Below are 16,610 nucleotides of genomic sequence, written 5' to 3'. Positions count from 1 at the left end.
TCATTTTCAGAACCTAACTTTGTAGAGCCTGGTGAGGTGAGAGATTACCATGGCTCCCTAACTGCACTTGGTAAAGAGAAGAAAACAATGCAGAGGACTGCACTCCATGCAGTGAAGCTCTGCCCTGCCTTGTGATCAAGGCAACTTCATGTCTTATCATCAGAGACCAAGCAATGGAAAAGTGCCATAAATGGCCACCAACTCCAACCCCACTGGAGCAATCATGGGGCAGTTCTGGCTGGCAGGCCTCATGCACAAAGTCAGTAATGAGTCACAGTTGGTAATTTGGGGTTACCTATGCTTTGAAGCATGGTAAGATGTTGCACTTTTGACTTTGTTCACTTTCTTGTTCTGTTTTCTAATATGTTGGTTTTTTATTATATCTTTCTAGTTAACTGGGGGTTAATTTGCTCATCTTTTTTTCCTAGCCTGTCAGGGTAGAAGCTTAGGATACTGACTATAAGCCTTCCTTTCTTACTAATGCAAGCATTTGCTGGCATAAATTTCCCTATTAGCAGGACATTAGTGACATTCATACATTTAATCTGCCTCATTCTCATTATCTTTCAGTTTTAAATTTTTTCTCTTGCAACTTCTTTAACTCAGTGGTTGTTTAGAAGTGTATTGTTGAGTTTCCACATACTTGGGACTTCTCTGGATATCTTAATGAAATTGGTATCTCATTTATTTCCTTGTGTTCAGAGAAAATACTCTGTACGATTTCAATCATTTGGAGTTCCCTGAGATTTGGTCCATGACCTAGAATATTGTCTATCGTACTGCATGTTCCCTGTGTACTTAATATGTTTGTCTTCCATAGGTGGCTGTAGGGTTCTACAAATACCAGTAAGTTCCATGTGATTGGTAGTGTTGTTCCAATCTTCTATGAGCTTTCTGCAGTTTTTGTCTATTTGTTCTTCTAATTACTGAAGGAAGAGTGGTAAAATCTCCACCTAGGATTTTGGATATGTCCATTTAGTCCTTTACTTCTGTCCGATTTTTCATCATGTATTTGAAACCTTGTTAGTAGGTACAAACACAGGTTTATAATTATTACAACTTCCTGATGAATTGACCATTTCATCATTATGAAATTCCCTTTTGATTTCTGGTAATACCCCCTTGAAATCTGTTTTCTCCTGATAATAATATAACCTTTCCTTCCAGACTCACCATCCCTACTTATTGCCTTATCTATCTGTTCCCACTCTTTTACCTCCAACCCATTGCTTCTCTGGATTCGAATTCATTCCCTTATAGACATGCAGCACATGGTAGAAACTTACTTTTCTAACAACTCTGCCTGCTAATCTCTGTAACGTTCAGACTATTAACATTTGATATAAGTACTGGTATGGCTGGAGTTAGCTCTGCCATTTTGCTGTTTGTATTCTACTTGCTTCATCTTCTTTGTTCCTCTACTCTTCCTTTCTCACCTTGTTACTGATGACATATTTGTTAGGATTTAATTTCTCATTGGCATTTCAGCTTTTGTTGTTGGATTACATTTGCAGCGGTGGTTCTATGTTTCTGTGTCTCTCTTGAACTAGTCAAAATCTACTTACAGCTTTCCCATGAAATATGAGAGATACCCACACTATAGTGTGACCTAGCAACATATAGTTCAATTCAAAACCACCCTGACCCCCATCTGTCACAGTTTTGAGGTGTGCGTGTGTGTGCACGTATGTGAAACAAATCCCACAGTAGAGAATTTTTGCTTTAAAATTTCAAGAAAAATGTTTATTGTGTTTTATATTTACCCACAAACCTACTATTTTCAGACTTGTTTTTCCTTTCTATAGAACTGAGTTACCATCTGTGGTCATTTGTCTTCAGCCTGAAGAACTTCCTCTGCTATTCTTTGTAGTTCAAGTCTGCTAATGACACATTCTCTCAGTTTTTGTCTATCTAAAAATGTCCTCATTTCACCTTTGTTTCTGAAGGATAGTTTCACTGGATGTGGAATTCTGTGTAGACAGTTTTATTTTTCTTTCAGAAGTCATCTCATTGTCTTCTACCCTCTAATGTTTCCGACGAGAAGCCAGCCCTACTTTGTATCTTTCTTCCTCTATATTGTAATCTATTATTTCTCTCAGGCAGCTTTTAATAGCTTCTTTTTAAATCTTTGTATTGTTTTCTGTTTGACTATGATGTGCCTAAATAGGTTTTCTTTATAGTCATCCAGCTCGGAGTTGGGGATTTTGTATTTCAAAATTTGGGAGTTTATATTTAACAACAGCGTCTTGAATCTGTTTTTCCTCAGATTTAGGGAGTTTTTAATCAGTTATGGCATTCTTGTCTGATAATGCTAACATCGATTTTATTTTCTGAGCCTTTTTTTTTAGTGTGACTGAAGTGTGTTTTTCTCTGACTTAAAATAAGTCTAAGGAATAGGCATTCCAAGATGGGTATGGCTGCTATTTTCTGAGTCTGTTCTTATTAATTATTTTCTCTCTTGGTTAAATGTCACATTTTCCTGCTTCTCTGCATGTCCAGTAATTTTTGTATTATGTTCTAGTCATGTTGGATGCCACTTTAGAATCTGGGTGTGATTTCCCTTACGGAGTTTGTATTTTGTTTCGGCAGGCAGTTCACTCACCGCTTGATCCCGTTGATGCTCAATATGAAGCTTTGCTAAGGGAGGCCTGAATCTAGATCAGAACAGTTCTAATCCTAAGCATGGCATTTCTGGTGTCTAATGAATTCCTGGGTTACCTGCAGATAATTTCTGGTAGAGCACAAATGTCTTCTGGCACTGCATGACCTTGACAGTCTCCATTCAGCTTCGAGCCTCAGTAACTGTTCTCTGCCAGGCCTTGCAGAGCCTTGCCCTAAATGTGGACAGCTTACTATTCAAGGGCTCAAGAGGACTCAGCAGCCTTAGCAGCCCAGCTCCAGTGCCACCTGTTCTGACCAGCAGGAAGGGTGCTGTTACTGAGCTCCACTTCCTCATGCCGTGGTTGGGAAAGTGTCTATGTAGAAAGCCAGATGGTTGTGCAGCTCACCTGGATATTTCCCTCCTCTCAAGGATCACATCTCTGTATTGTCGGTTACCCAGTAGCCTAAACTAGTTGTTTCTTGTATTGTACCCAGTTCTATAGTTGTTTGTAGAAGAGTAAGTCCGATCTCATTCCTCTGTCTTGGCCAGGATCAGAAACTTGAGCTCTTTCTTCTTAGGTCACAGGAAACCGCAACATGTTTGCTCCTTAGACCATAGTAGATCTGAGGTAGAAAGGTGAAAAGTGCAGACTGAGGGAGGAAATAGAGCAGCCATGCAAAGCAGTCATGAAAACCAGAAGTTTTAGAGAAAAAAGCAGACATGCACATTTTAATAACATCTGAGAGAAACTCTGTATCATCACTGTATTGTTTGTGTGATGATGGACTTTAAGTTATTAGGAACATCTTCAACTGACTGAGAAAGGAGAGCTTAATTCACTTTAGAAACTTCAGAGTTTTGTCACTTAAAGGCAGGATCCCGAGGTTGTTTTTTAACCCAAGGGGATTTACAACCTGGAAATGTTTGTAAAGGGATAAGTGAGTGTGAATCACCTAGAAATTTTACTCCTGCAAACTCATTACCACTGGCTTTGGAGAGATAAGATGAATGGGAAGTTGCTGAAAAAAGGCTTAATAATGAAGATGAGGCAGAGCAAATGGGACAACTCTACTTGTCACAACCACCAGGTCAGGAAAGACCGAGAAAGAGAACAAGAGCAAGAGAGACAGAGACAGAGGGACAGAGACAGAGAGGGAGAATGTGGCATTCATTTATGTGTATGTGTTTTCTCAATTACTCCGTGTGATGAAGGTTTTTAGTTAAATGACAACAACACTCCAGCTCGTTTCTAGGGATTGTCTAGGAAATGCTTTACTTGCTTGAACCCCAAATTTCTTATAAGCCTTGAGTCATAACACCCCCCCACCCTTGGTATTCCCTCTGCCTCCCCTGTCTTCTGTGTTGAGGCAGCTTCCTGCCCAGCCCATCAGCCAGCGTTTATGAGGTGTGCACACTGCACCCAGCAACATGGCCAGACGCCACCCTCCTTTCTCAGGGACAGGATGATACCCCCTATTCCCTGCCTGGGTTAACTTTGTGTTCCTTCCAGCCAGTGGCTAAAACCATTAAACAGAATGGATCTGATACACATGTAATAGCAAAGTCTTCACAAGAATGCTTTTTTTCTCTATGTGTTCTTTTCATTCCTATTACTGGTGACTAGACCAATCCTTCCATGTTATTAAACATGGTTTAATAAATCCATTCTCTTTTTCATAGGAAAACCTGGGTCTGTTTTCAGCAGACCCAGCCTCTAATATCTGGAAGACTTACGTTAAGTACATCGATAACATGTTGCTGGATGAATTCTTTCTAGCCATTGAGTGCTCCCTCAAGTACCTCCTGGAAAATACTGGTATTTACTGGCTTATGGATGTGGGTTATTCCTGGAGAGATAACAGTCATAAAGTGTATTGATTTACAGTAAAGGGTAACTGAGCATTCTGTGACTTCTTCCAAAATGCTGTGGACGTTTTGTGAATTACACACAGTAAAATAGCAAAGGTATTGAGTTTCTAAATTGTTCAAAAAGAAAAGACTTCTCTCCAAAACTTGGGCAATAAACCAGGCTCTCAAACAGTGAGACCTATAGCAAAAGTAAAACTATAAAATCTAATCAATCTAAATCAAGCTTCAGAAAAGAGAAACGACTGAATTGGAGCCGTGGGAAGCATAGTCAGATGGCTTTGTCTTCCCTGGTCCACCTTCCCATTTTCTACCTTCTCAGGTTTGGTGAAGTCAAGACCATTCCATGGCTTGGGCTGGACTCCCCATCCTCCCTCAGAATACAAACCCTGCCCAGGTCAAATGCTGCCCACTCTACCCAGGAATATTATCCCCCTTCTGACCTCTTAAAGTTGCTTGTACCAAGGTTATGGAACCACCAGGTCAGTCTGGTTTGAATGGTAATAATGCTGTCTTTGCATCTGACACACAGATTAGGTTCTCATGTTTGCACATGGAATAACAATCTCATGTGGTCAAAAATGGTCTTGCAAGTCTTTAAAACCCTGTAGACTACATGCAGCCTGATCTATCAAATTGTAAGTATCTAACACATATAATAATGCAGAATAATACATCATGAGTACATAAACAAAGCACGATAGTACAGATGTTTTAAAACTATCCTGTGAATGTAGTATGACTGCAATGGTATTGGTAAACTTCCATTTTCTCAAATTAAATATGTGTTTGATGGGACAAAATAGGATACATGATCCCTACAGTTTTGAACGCAAGACCCTAGTCTTACATATCTTTGAGGATCCCAGGATTTTTTTAGTTAGGGTGAATGACTAAATTCTGGTAACAAAAACTCCATCTGTACTGTGGCTTAAATGACAAAGACCTGTATCTTGCAAGTGCTGGTCTTAGCTTCCTGCCGTCCTGCCATTCTCCAGGGCCTCCTTTTCATTTCTGTGGTTGAGCTGGGTCACTGCCACATCCGGGCTCAAGCCTGTAACAGTGGGAAAGAGAGAGCGTAGGGGAGGGGAGGCTGCCGCCTCAGTGGCCCTACCCTGGAAATGGCACCCGTCACTTCTTCCCACATTCCAGCGGTGAGGGAGTCATGTTACCACCCCAAAATGCAGGGGGAAGGCGGCCACATACCCAGTCAAAACTCTATTTCTGGGGAAGGAGGGAATAATGAATTTCAATGCATAGTCTCTGCTGCCCACAGTATCCAGCAAATAACAGTCTCCTAAATATTTTTACAGTCAAAAAGATACACAGAAATAAGTGGTCACTGATAAAAGTTTAAGCATTAATCTTGTCCTTGGAACATCTTGCCCCATATTACATTTTGACTTAAATTTAGCAAGTTAGGCTAGTAAGCAATCAGGTATTTATTAATTATTGATACCGTTTTTAAAATGTTCATCACTTCAGGACTATCGAATTAAAATAGGTCGTGTTTTCATAGAAAAGGAGCTGAACAGGCAGGATTATAACTTCTCTTTCCTTTTCCTGCCTAGTAACCACAGACAAGCATACCGCTGTTCACCTAGGGAGTGCCAGTGGGAGTGCATGGTTTGTGCCTAGGAAGAGATCAGCTGCTCCCAAGAAATTGGCTTTGTAAAATTAACCTGTTCTCAACCCAAGGCTCTACTGTGTGCTCTGGCACCCCCTGGCCCCGCCCAACCCAGGAGGCCTTGGGAATGTGGAAGGGGACTGGCTTGTGTTGATCAGTCACTGGGATATGCTCTCTGAGGACAAGGAGAGTAAATGTCCTGCGATGCCCGGGACAGCCCTGTACAAGAGCTGGCCTGTTTAAAATGTCAGGGGTTCCCCTGTTGATAAACACAGCAAGACTGTCACCCTCACCTTTCCTGGCGTGTTAGCAAATTTTACATTTCCATTTTCCTATACCCAGACAGCTTTTCCAAAGGAAAGGAATGCCCTGGGTATTTTTAAAACAGCACTGCAGTTTGCTCATTGTACCCATTCTTCTTTGTTCCATTTGTTTTCCTTGTTTTACAGAATGTCGAGCAGGACTCACCCCGATATTCGAAGCACAGCTGAGCTTAGCAATCCCAGAATTAGTTTTCCATCCGTCCCTGGAGTCTGGAGTGAAGGGTGGCTTCCATGACATTGTTGAGGGTCTTGTCGCCAGCATTTTTGGAATATTGTCTTTGGTGCCACGGCTTTCCCCACAAAACGGCTCTCCCCACTATCAGGTACTGGATCTGTGACCATCCTGCCTTCCAGCCAGCTCTGGAACTTCTTGAGAAATGCGGGTATAACCTACCTGCCGTTGTCTTGCTCCCCAGGTTGACGTGGAGGGCATGGCCCGTTTGGCCAGCATGAGGAGCACCCTCATGGAGAGGGTTCAGAGCATGATGGCCCTCTGCTGCAGCTATCGGAACACCTTCAGCCAGTATTCCTACCTCTACGTGGAGGACCCGAAGGAGGTCCTGAGTCAGTTCCTGTTGTATGGGCGTGTCCTCACACCCGAGGAAATTGAAGCCCATGCAGAGGATGGCATCCCAGAGAACCCTCCCCTCCTCCATCAATTTAAAGGGCAGATCGACTCCTATGAAAAGCTCTATGAAGACGTGTGCAGGCTGGAGCCCATCAGGGTGTTTGAGAGCTGGGTGAAAATTGATGTGCGACCCTTTAAAGCATCTCTACTGAATGTAATTAAGAAGTGGAGCCTCATGTTCAAGCAGCGTCCTATTGACTATGTCACCGACAGGTAATAGAGTTGTCCCAGCTTTCTTCCAGCATCCCAAGCTGTTGAGAACACCATGTTTTTTATTTTCTTTATATTTCCCTATAGGTTCATTGGTTAAATTAAAAATGAAAGCAGCTATTGGAGGTTCCAGGCTTCTGGAATCCAGTGGGAACTTTCCTCCTGCCTTTACTTTGCTCACCAGATATGGCGTCTTTTTGTTTTATTTTCCAGTTGGTGCCCAGTTTGTGAAAGGCACCCAGTAAGTGGTAAATAATGTTCTTTGCAATCATAGCAGATCCAGCCTCCCCTCACAACTCTGACTGTGAAATCTCTTTAAGCCTGAGAAGCAGAGGGCATCTAATGGACCTCTTAGATTTTGTTTCTACCACTTACTCCTTGTCTCAGATGATCCAGCTGGGCAATGCGGACGTCACTAAATCCACACATTCCTGATGCCTGCCTGGGCCATTCCAGCCATGTGATAGGACTGCATCTGACATTCTGTCTATTCCACTGTGGGCTTAGACTCCCCAGCCCAGCACCAGGCTCACCAGCCCAGAGCAACAGCCTCTGATAAATAATCAGTCTGGTCAGCAGTCCCCTGGTCACCTCACCTTCGCTTTGTCCCTGCGGATCTGCCACAGTCAGAATGTTGACCCCCACCCCCACCCTGAATCTTGTGGGGAGCCTTGGTCTCTCTGTTCAGTGTCCAGCCTTTGATATGACAGCTGGTGATCCAGGGGAGCCGTCCTGTCCCCTCCCCTGCATTCGGTGCTGCTCTTGGTTAAGGTACAGCCTCCCTGCTCAGTGAACTAGAGCTGTGAGCAGAAGGAAAATGGCCAAGTCAGGGGTGTGTCTGTCTGCAAGCAAAACCCCAAGAGATTTGCAATGCTGGTGGCCTGCCCCTCCGGGCAACCCCAGAGAAGCATCACAGGGTGTTTTAAACGGGGCTTCTAGGTGTTCTCTAAGAAGCCAGTTTTCCATGTTCACAAAAACTTTTGCTCCCTGAGGAGCTGAGAAGCAAGGAGCAGAAGCCCTGGTGGGCACAGGAGCAGCAGCAGAGGTGCCCCCAGATAGAGCACCGCTGAGAGCGGCAGCTGCTCTGGCTCTTCTTCACTGGTAGGTCAGATCATCCAGAGATGAGGGGCATGTTTCAGAATACAGGTTTTATTTTTATTTAGGTGTGGCATGGCCAACAGAGAATCGGTAGGAGATGACTGCCATTGAAAAGATAGTTTGTTACACTTGTAGATTCCAAGAGGGAGTGTAAACCCGACATGGAGGGCCACACAGAGAAGCACCAGGGTCCATCAGGAGGCAGAGGTGTGAGGGGGAAATGTGGGCAAGAGACTCCATTCTGGTTTCCATGGAAAAAATGGGCAAGACAGAGTGAGCAGGTTTGGAACTGTCTTGTTTGAATCATTTCATCAGGCTCTGGGGCACAATGGCTGTCCCTAGTTGTCGGGCACCTGGACCCGGGGGGCTAGGGCAGGTGGTCATGGTCTGGATGTGGGCGTTGGGTGGAGGAGATGGTTGGGGATATGGACTCTGGGTTGACTGGCTTTCTCACGAAAAGCGTGCTCAAAGGCAAGTCCTTTCTATCCCTAGGAATTGGCCAGCCCTGGGAGGGGCGGTCCCTTCAGCATCAGCAAGGCCCCAGATGTTTGGGCATCAGGAACACATGGTTGGTACAGGGTGTAGTGACAGCAGCTGCCTTGTCTCTACCACGGAAGGCTTCACGGGATCTAACCATTTCACAGGATAAGCATGTTGTAGAGCAATTAGGAGGCCTGAGTCCTTGTCTGTCAACCCCTATTTCACTATCTCTGAAGGAAGGCAGGATGACTGGATTCCTCTAAGGTGCCTCTAGTGTTATCAGTTGGTGATTCCATAAACTGAGTGCTTTGCTACACTTTGGGAGAATGTGTTACTGTGTTCTCAAGGATTAGAAAAAGTGGAAATAATGAGGACAATGAGAAACATTTATTATTGAGTGTCTGCTATATGTCACATAATTATGTGATTCCCCCAACCCTTAATAGGTCAGGTGGAAGCCCCTCAATCCTGCCTCACCTTACATCTCATACACTTCATTTATGGGTGGAAGCTCAGCCCTTCTTTATCAACTGTTCTTTTTAGTTTGGGCTGTTGTGATACTGTGGTTTATAATAAGAAATATGTATTTGGTCTTCATCCTCATCTCTGGCACGGAGCTCCTAAAACCCTTGGAATTTCCTAAGTGATGAGAGTGAGAAGGTGCTCTTTGTTATGTTAACAAGGTGTCTTTTGGACCCATATAAGGATGGAAGCAGGTTACCAGTAGGACAACCATGTGGTTAGAAGGTTGGGACTTGCAGTTACACTCGCCTGGCCTTGGGGCAAGGGAGGGCGGGAGGCCAATCAATTGCCAATGGCCAATTATTTAATCAATCTTTCTCATGTAATAAAGCCACCATAAAACCCAAAAGGATTGGGTTCAGAGAGCTTCCAAGTTGGTGAACATCTGGGGATGTGCGGAGCATGGCAGACTCAGAGAGGGCTTGGAAGCTCTGCACCCTTTCTCCATACCTTGGCCCAATTAATCTCTTGTATCTGGCTGTTCTGAATTCTGTCCTTTTATAATAAACCAGTAATCTAATGAGTAAATGGGTTTCCTGAGTTCTGTGAACTGCTGTAGCAAATTAATAAAACTCAAGGAGGGGGTCATTGGAACCTCCCATCTATACTGGGCCAGTCAGAGGCAGAGATGATAACTTGGGCTGTGACAGGTATCTGAAGGGTGGGCAGATTTGTGACTGAGCCCCTACCCTGTGGGATCTGATGCTACCAGATAGATAGTGTCAGAATTGAGTTGAATTGTGGGACACCCAGCTGGTGTGGGACAATTACCTGGTGGTGTGGGGAATGCTCCCCCAACCCCAACACACACACATTGGAACTGGAATTCGAATCAATCCTAGAGCTGCCATAACAAAATGCCACAGACTGGGTGGCCTAGAAACCAGAAATTTATTTCTCCCAGTTCTGGAGGATGGGAAGCCCAAGATCAAGGTGCCTGTGGTTTGCTGCCTGTGGGGAGCTCTCCTGGCTTCCTCACTCTGTCCTCATGTGGCCTTTCCTCGGTGTCTCTGCACAGAGAGAGAGAGAGAGAGATCTCTTTCTTTTTCTCATAAGGCCACTAATCCCTTCTGAGGAGCCATCCTCATGACCTCATCTAACCCTAATTACCCCCCAAAGGCCCCACCTCCAAATGCCATACCATTAGGGGTTAGGGCTCCAACTTAGGAATTTGTGGGGCACAAACACTTAGGGCCATAACATCGTCTAAATTCTCATCCCTGTTCAGCTCTTCATGCCCTGATCTGGCTCACCCCCAACCTTGCCCTCACCAAGCCTTCCCACAGATCTCAGAATCTTTCATCAGCAAATGCCCACTGTTCCCTTCATCATCCCCCATCCTCCTCTTTCTCTAACTGAACCCTGGCTCGCTCTTGAGGATGCTGTGTTCCTTGCAGCCCTCCCCTGTAGGGCCTGATTTTCCTCCTGTATCCCTCTGAGCCCTGGGCCTGGAGGCACTCTTACTGGTCCTTGCTTCTTCCAGACCATGTCTCCACCATCCTCCCTCAAAATCCCCAGCTTCCCTGGAGCAAGTTCTTCCAGACATCAGCAATTGCCATGTGTCTTTGCTGCAGCTGCCTCCCAAGCTGTTAGCCATTCTTCCCCATCACTGCAGCTCTTACCATCTGGCTCAGCCTCCCTTCCCTATGCTTCTGCTGACAATCATCCCCAGGGAGCCAACATGCACATAGAGTCTCCATTGTTCCTGCTTCTTACTTTGCTGACCTCTCTCCCCAGTGCCCTTTCCCTCCTCCGTACCTCTGCTGCCTGATTCCATGTTGTGCTCTCCATGGGTAGAGGAAAAGTTGCAGAAGTAATTTCTGTCCCTTCAGAGCCTCAGGTTCAAGCATTCCATTCTCTGACCACCGCCTGGTATCCTTCCAGCTCACGTACTTGGCAGCCCTGCCACATACTTTCTTCAGAACCATCAGGATCCCCAATCCATTGGCCCTAACACTTCTCATTGTGTCCTTGATGTTCTATTTTTCAGTCCCTAGTATAAATGAAATTTTAAAATCATGTTTTCGGTGGAAATGGAATTGACTTTTGTATATTGATTTTGTATCAAGCAACTGCTAAATTAACTTATTGACTCAAATAATTTGTCTGCGTCCTTCTTTGGGCTTACCATGGACATAGTCATCATCTACACATTTATGATAGGTTTATTTCTTCCTCCTCAGTCTTTTTATAAAATGCATTTCATCGCTATTTCTTATCTTGTCACACTGTCTAGGACTTCCAGTATAATGTTGAATAAAGTGGTGATGGCAAGTACCCTTGTTGTGCCTCAGTCTTAAAGGGGATGCCTTCAACATTTCATTACTAAATATAACATTTGCCATGATTTTGTGTGTGTGTGTAGATTCTCTTTATCTGATTAAAGAAGTCCCCTTCTATTCCTAATTTGTTAAGAAGATTTAGCATAAATGGATATAGCATTTTACCAAGTGCTTTTTCTAGCTTCATTAAGATAATTCTGCTTTTTCCCTCAAAATGTTCAAATGGTGAATACATTATTTAATTTCTAATATTAAACCAATCAGGCGTTACTGTGATAAGCCCAACTACGAAGTATTATTTTTCCAGATATGTCCACTGGGTGATTTTGTTTGCAGATATTTTGTTTAGCATTAATAGGTTTATGTTTGCAGTTGAGATTGGCCTTCAATGTTCCTTCCTTATAAATGAGTTTCATAAAATGAGTTAGGACCTAATCCTTCTTGCTTATTCTCTGGAAGAGTTGATGTAAGACTGAATGTTTTATTTAAATCTCCTATTGGGCCATCTGGGCTTGATATTTTCTTTGTGGCAAGAGTTTTACCTATAATTTCTCTAATAGTTATAGGAGTTTTAGGTTTTCCATTCCTTAGTAGGCCATATTTGTCTAGGAATGTATCCATTTCATGTAAACCTTTAATTTATTGTCATAAAATTTATAATATTCTCTTATCTCTTTAATCTCTATAGAATCTATGGTTATGTTTCTTTTCTCACTTCTGTTTGTTTTTATTTGTACTACTTTATTTGATCAATATTGCCAGAGATTTATAGAAATTTATCTTATGAACTCATTGATCCTCTTTATTATAACTCAATTCCCATTGTAATTTATTCTCTTATGCTTATTATTTCCTTCTACTTTTTTGGATTTGTTTTCTGTTCTCGGCTAACTTATGATTCTTTTTTTTATTGATTTTGAAACTTTGCCTTTTTTAATATAACTTTTAGTTATAAATTCCCTTTTTTAAATTGGTGTCAAGTGTAAATTCCCTTTTAAGTACAATTTTACCTACATCTCACAAGTCTTAATATGTAATATTTTTATTATCAGTTTAGTTCTAAAACAGTTTTAATATCCATTATGATGAGTTTACATATATTTAAAATTTCCAAACATAGGGTTCTTCTAGTTATATTTCTGTTACTAATTTCTAACAATCACACTGTGGTCAGAGAATGTGATACATGTAGTAACAAGCTTCTGAAATTTGTTGAAGTTTGCTTTATACACTATCTAATGGTCAGTTTTTATAAATATTCTGCACACATTTGAATAGAATGTGTATTCTGTAGCTGCTGGGTCTAATGGTCTGTGCATGCCTATGTGATCAAATGTGTTAACTGTTTCATTCACATTCACTGTATCCTCACTGCCTCTTTTTGTCTGCTTAATTTATCAATTACTGAGGTAACTGTGTTAAAAATATCCACTTTGCTGGTAGATTGTTAATTTCTCCTTATATTTCTTTCACTTTTTGTCTCATTTATTTTAAGGTTATGTTCTGTGAACATGCAGAGTTTGATTCTTTCTATCTTCCTGGCAAACTGAAACTTTTAGCCATACATTAATCTTCTTTATCTCTAGCTAGATTTCTTGTGTTGAAGTCTGTTTTGTCTTGTTTTAATATGACTAAACCAATTTCCCTTGTATGATATTTGCCTAGTGTCTCTCATTTTACCTGTTGGCTTTCAACCTTTCTGTGCTTTTATATTAGGAGAGATTTTTATAAGTAGCATAGAACTGAATGTTTCATCTACCTCAATACTGACATTTTAACTGGATGTTCATCAACATATCTTCTGCTATTTTTGGATCCATTTCTACCATTTTATTATATACTTTCTATTTGTTCTTTTCCTTTTAATTTTTCCTTTCTTGCCTGCTTTTTTTGTTTTCTTTTATTTTTCCTTTTTCTTACTCCATTTTCTTCCCTTCTGCTAATTTGGATGTTGTACTATTAAGGTCTCCAGTTCTTATGGTTTCCATTGCTATTTTAATAAGCATCCTTAAAAGAAAATTTATCAGCATTATTACTCTCTTCACAACCAATGCAAAGACTTTAGAATAATTTGAACTCAACTGTTCACTCCTAGAATTATATTCTGTCATTCCCAGTAATTTCAATTGCTCTCTAGTATTTAAACTCCAAAAATTATACTTTATTTTTATACACTCAGTGTTTATTTAAATTTACCTACATATTCACCAATATCTTTGCTCATTAAATCTTCCTACATCACAGATCTCTTACCTGAGATCTGTCCACTAGAGGTTCCCTTAATAAAGGTCTATTGGTAGAACTCTCATGCTTTCTTTGTCTGAAAATGCATGTATTTTGCCCTTGTTCTTGAAAAAAGTTTTTTAGAAGATAGAATTCTAGGACAACAGATATCTTCTTTATGTATTAGAGTATTATCCCACTGTGTCCTGGCTTCCATTTTTTCATTGCCTAGTCACATGTTAGTCTAATTCTTTTTTTCCCTCCCTTGTTTTGTAGAAGTCTGTCTTTGCTCTGAAGCCATTTAACTACTTTTAAGGTTTTTTTTTTTTCCTTTTTGGTAATCTTCAGTTTCATGAACTACCTATGTGAGGGTTTCTTTATATTAATTTTGCCTGGAATTTGTTGCTTTTTTAATCTCACATTTGGAGTCTTTAAGCAATTCAAGAAAATTCTCCACTAGTATCTCTTCAAAGATTGTTTCTTGCCCATTCTCTCTCTTGATTCCTCCTGGAGCCCTTACTACACTTATGCCATATCTTCTCACTCCTTCATGTGTCTTCACAGTTTCCAGAGCTTTCAGTTTTTTGTCTATCTGCACTGCAGTTCGGAAAACTTCACTTTCTCCACATAGAGCAATCTAATTCTTTTAGCTTTGTCTAAATCTCCTCTTTAAACCATTTACTGAGCTTTAAATTTTAATTATACTTTCCGTTTTTAGATTTCTATTTGGTGATTTTATAATTTTGCTTGCTCATTTTTTACCCTCTTTTGTTCTTTGCTCAAATTTTTTTTTTGTCTTTAAAATGTTAATGTTTTATTCATGATTCATTTTGGGGCATCAGTTTTGTTTTTAATAAATATTACATTGAAATGTCATTTATCACTTGCTTTGAGTTTTTGGGTACACCTACATTTTAAGCTTGAGGCTAGTACCTCACCTGCCTTGCCCTAGTCCCGGCCCTTTCAGGACTCAATGCCACAGGATAGTAGTTGAAACCATAAGCCCAGGTGAGCTGTAGAGAGGGCAGTGTGGATAGAGAAGTCAGGGAGAGAATTCCCAGCAAAGGAGCTGGTAAAGGAACAGCCAGTGAGGTGGAGACAAAATAGAGAGAAGCAGGGTCACAGGAGGCTGGACAAGAGTATTGTGAGGAGGGAGCCCCAGAGACATAGCCAGAGACCTGCCTGACCTGGTGCTCTTCCTGGATGGCCACAGGGACTTTAAGAAAGGTTGTTTCAGTCCAGGAAGTGGGGGAAATGGGGATAGGAAATGTCATCAGAGCTTTGGGGGCAGTGAGGAGAGAATGGAAGAAGAGGAAAGAGTGTGGTCAAGTCTCAAGTGGTTTTCTTGTAGAGGGAGCAGAAAGAAGGCATGGTGGCAGAGGGACACGGGGCCTGAGAGGGCTTTCTTCTTGGCATGAGGGGTGTGAAGGCAGGTTCATATGCTGGGGGGAGTGGCCCATGGACAGGAGGAGAGAGGGGCCTGTAAGGGCAGAGTCCCAGGCAACAGTGTGCCCAGCACAGCAGGGAACTGGCCTGCATGGATTCAGACCTCTTCTTTGCTCAAATTTTTTTTTTTTTTTGAGAGGGCATCTCTCATATTTATTGATCAAATGGTTGTTAACAACAATAAAATTCAGTATAGGGGGGTCAACGCTCAATGTACAATCATTAATCCATCTCAAGCCTAATTCTCGTCAGTCTCCAATCTTCTGAAGCATAACGAACAAGTTCTTACATGGTGAACGAATTCTTACATAGTGAATAAATTCTTACATGGTGAACAGTACAAGGGCAGTCATCACAGAAACTTTCGGTTTTGATCATGCAATATGACCTATAAACAATCAGGTCAAATATGAATATTCGTTTGATTTTTGTACTTGATTTATATGTTGATCCCACATTTCTCCTATTATTATTATTATTTTTATTTTTAATAAAATGCTGAAGTGGTAGGTAGATGCAAGATAAAGGTAGAAAACATAGTTTAGTGCTGTAAGAAGGCAAATGTAGATGATCAGATGATCAGCTGTGTGCCTATGGACTAAGTATTAATCCAGGCTAGACAAGGGCAGCAAGACATCCACGGATGCAGAAGATTTCTCTCAAAGCAGGGGGGGTGAGGTTCTGAGCCTCACCTCTGTTGATCCCCAAATTCTCACCTGATGGCCCCCCTGCGACTGTGCCTGTCTTAGGTTGTTCCTCCCTTGAGGAATCTTACCCATCTCTGGCTAACCAGTCATCTTCCGGGGCCATACAGGGAAATGTAAAGTTGGTAAGTGAGAGAGAAGCCATATTGTTTGCAAAGGTTAGCTTTTTACTTCTTTGCAGATTTATGCCCTGTGGCTTCTATGCCCAGCATTTGTCTCGAGGTATCTTTACCACCTGGAGGAATTATGATACTCGGTAAATTCGATCTGAGGCACGAATTCTATTTAAGGGTTGTAATTAGGAAGGAAGAAGAAAAGCTATAGATGTAGCATATAAAGGAAACTTGGGAGGATTGATTATTTCTTTGACATATCTTCTTGTATAGTACCTTAAGTATGTATAGGTTTTAAACTACTAACTAATTTGCACACACATATTAACATAATAGGAATACGGTGACATAAACAAAGCAAATCTATAATTACCAGCCATCTCCAGTGAAGCCAAGAAAACCATTTAGGCACCCTAGGCATTTGTGAAAATTTATCTATGATATGATGGATATTTTCCAACTGTACTTGAACCATCAGACAAATTA

General features: G+C 41.6%; 1 pseudogene; it reads left to right on the top strand.

The window, feature by feature from the left end:
• LOC108387707 (dynein axonemal heavy chain 9-like) overlaps positions 1-16,610 on the top strand; it is a 353,770-nt pseudogene that overhangs the window by 40,569 nt on the left and 296,591 nt on the right.

Source organism: Manis javanica, chromosome 4 (assembly GCF_040802235.1).
Source record: "Manis javanica isolate MJ-LG chromosome 4, MJ_LKY, whole genome shotgun sequence".
In the NCBI taxonomy this organism is placed as follows: Eukaryota; Metazoa; Chordata; class Mammalia; order Pholidota; family Manidae; genus Manis; species Manis javanica.
This window is presented reverse-complemented; position numbering and strand designations above follow the sequence as displayed.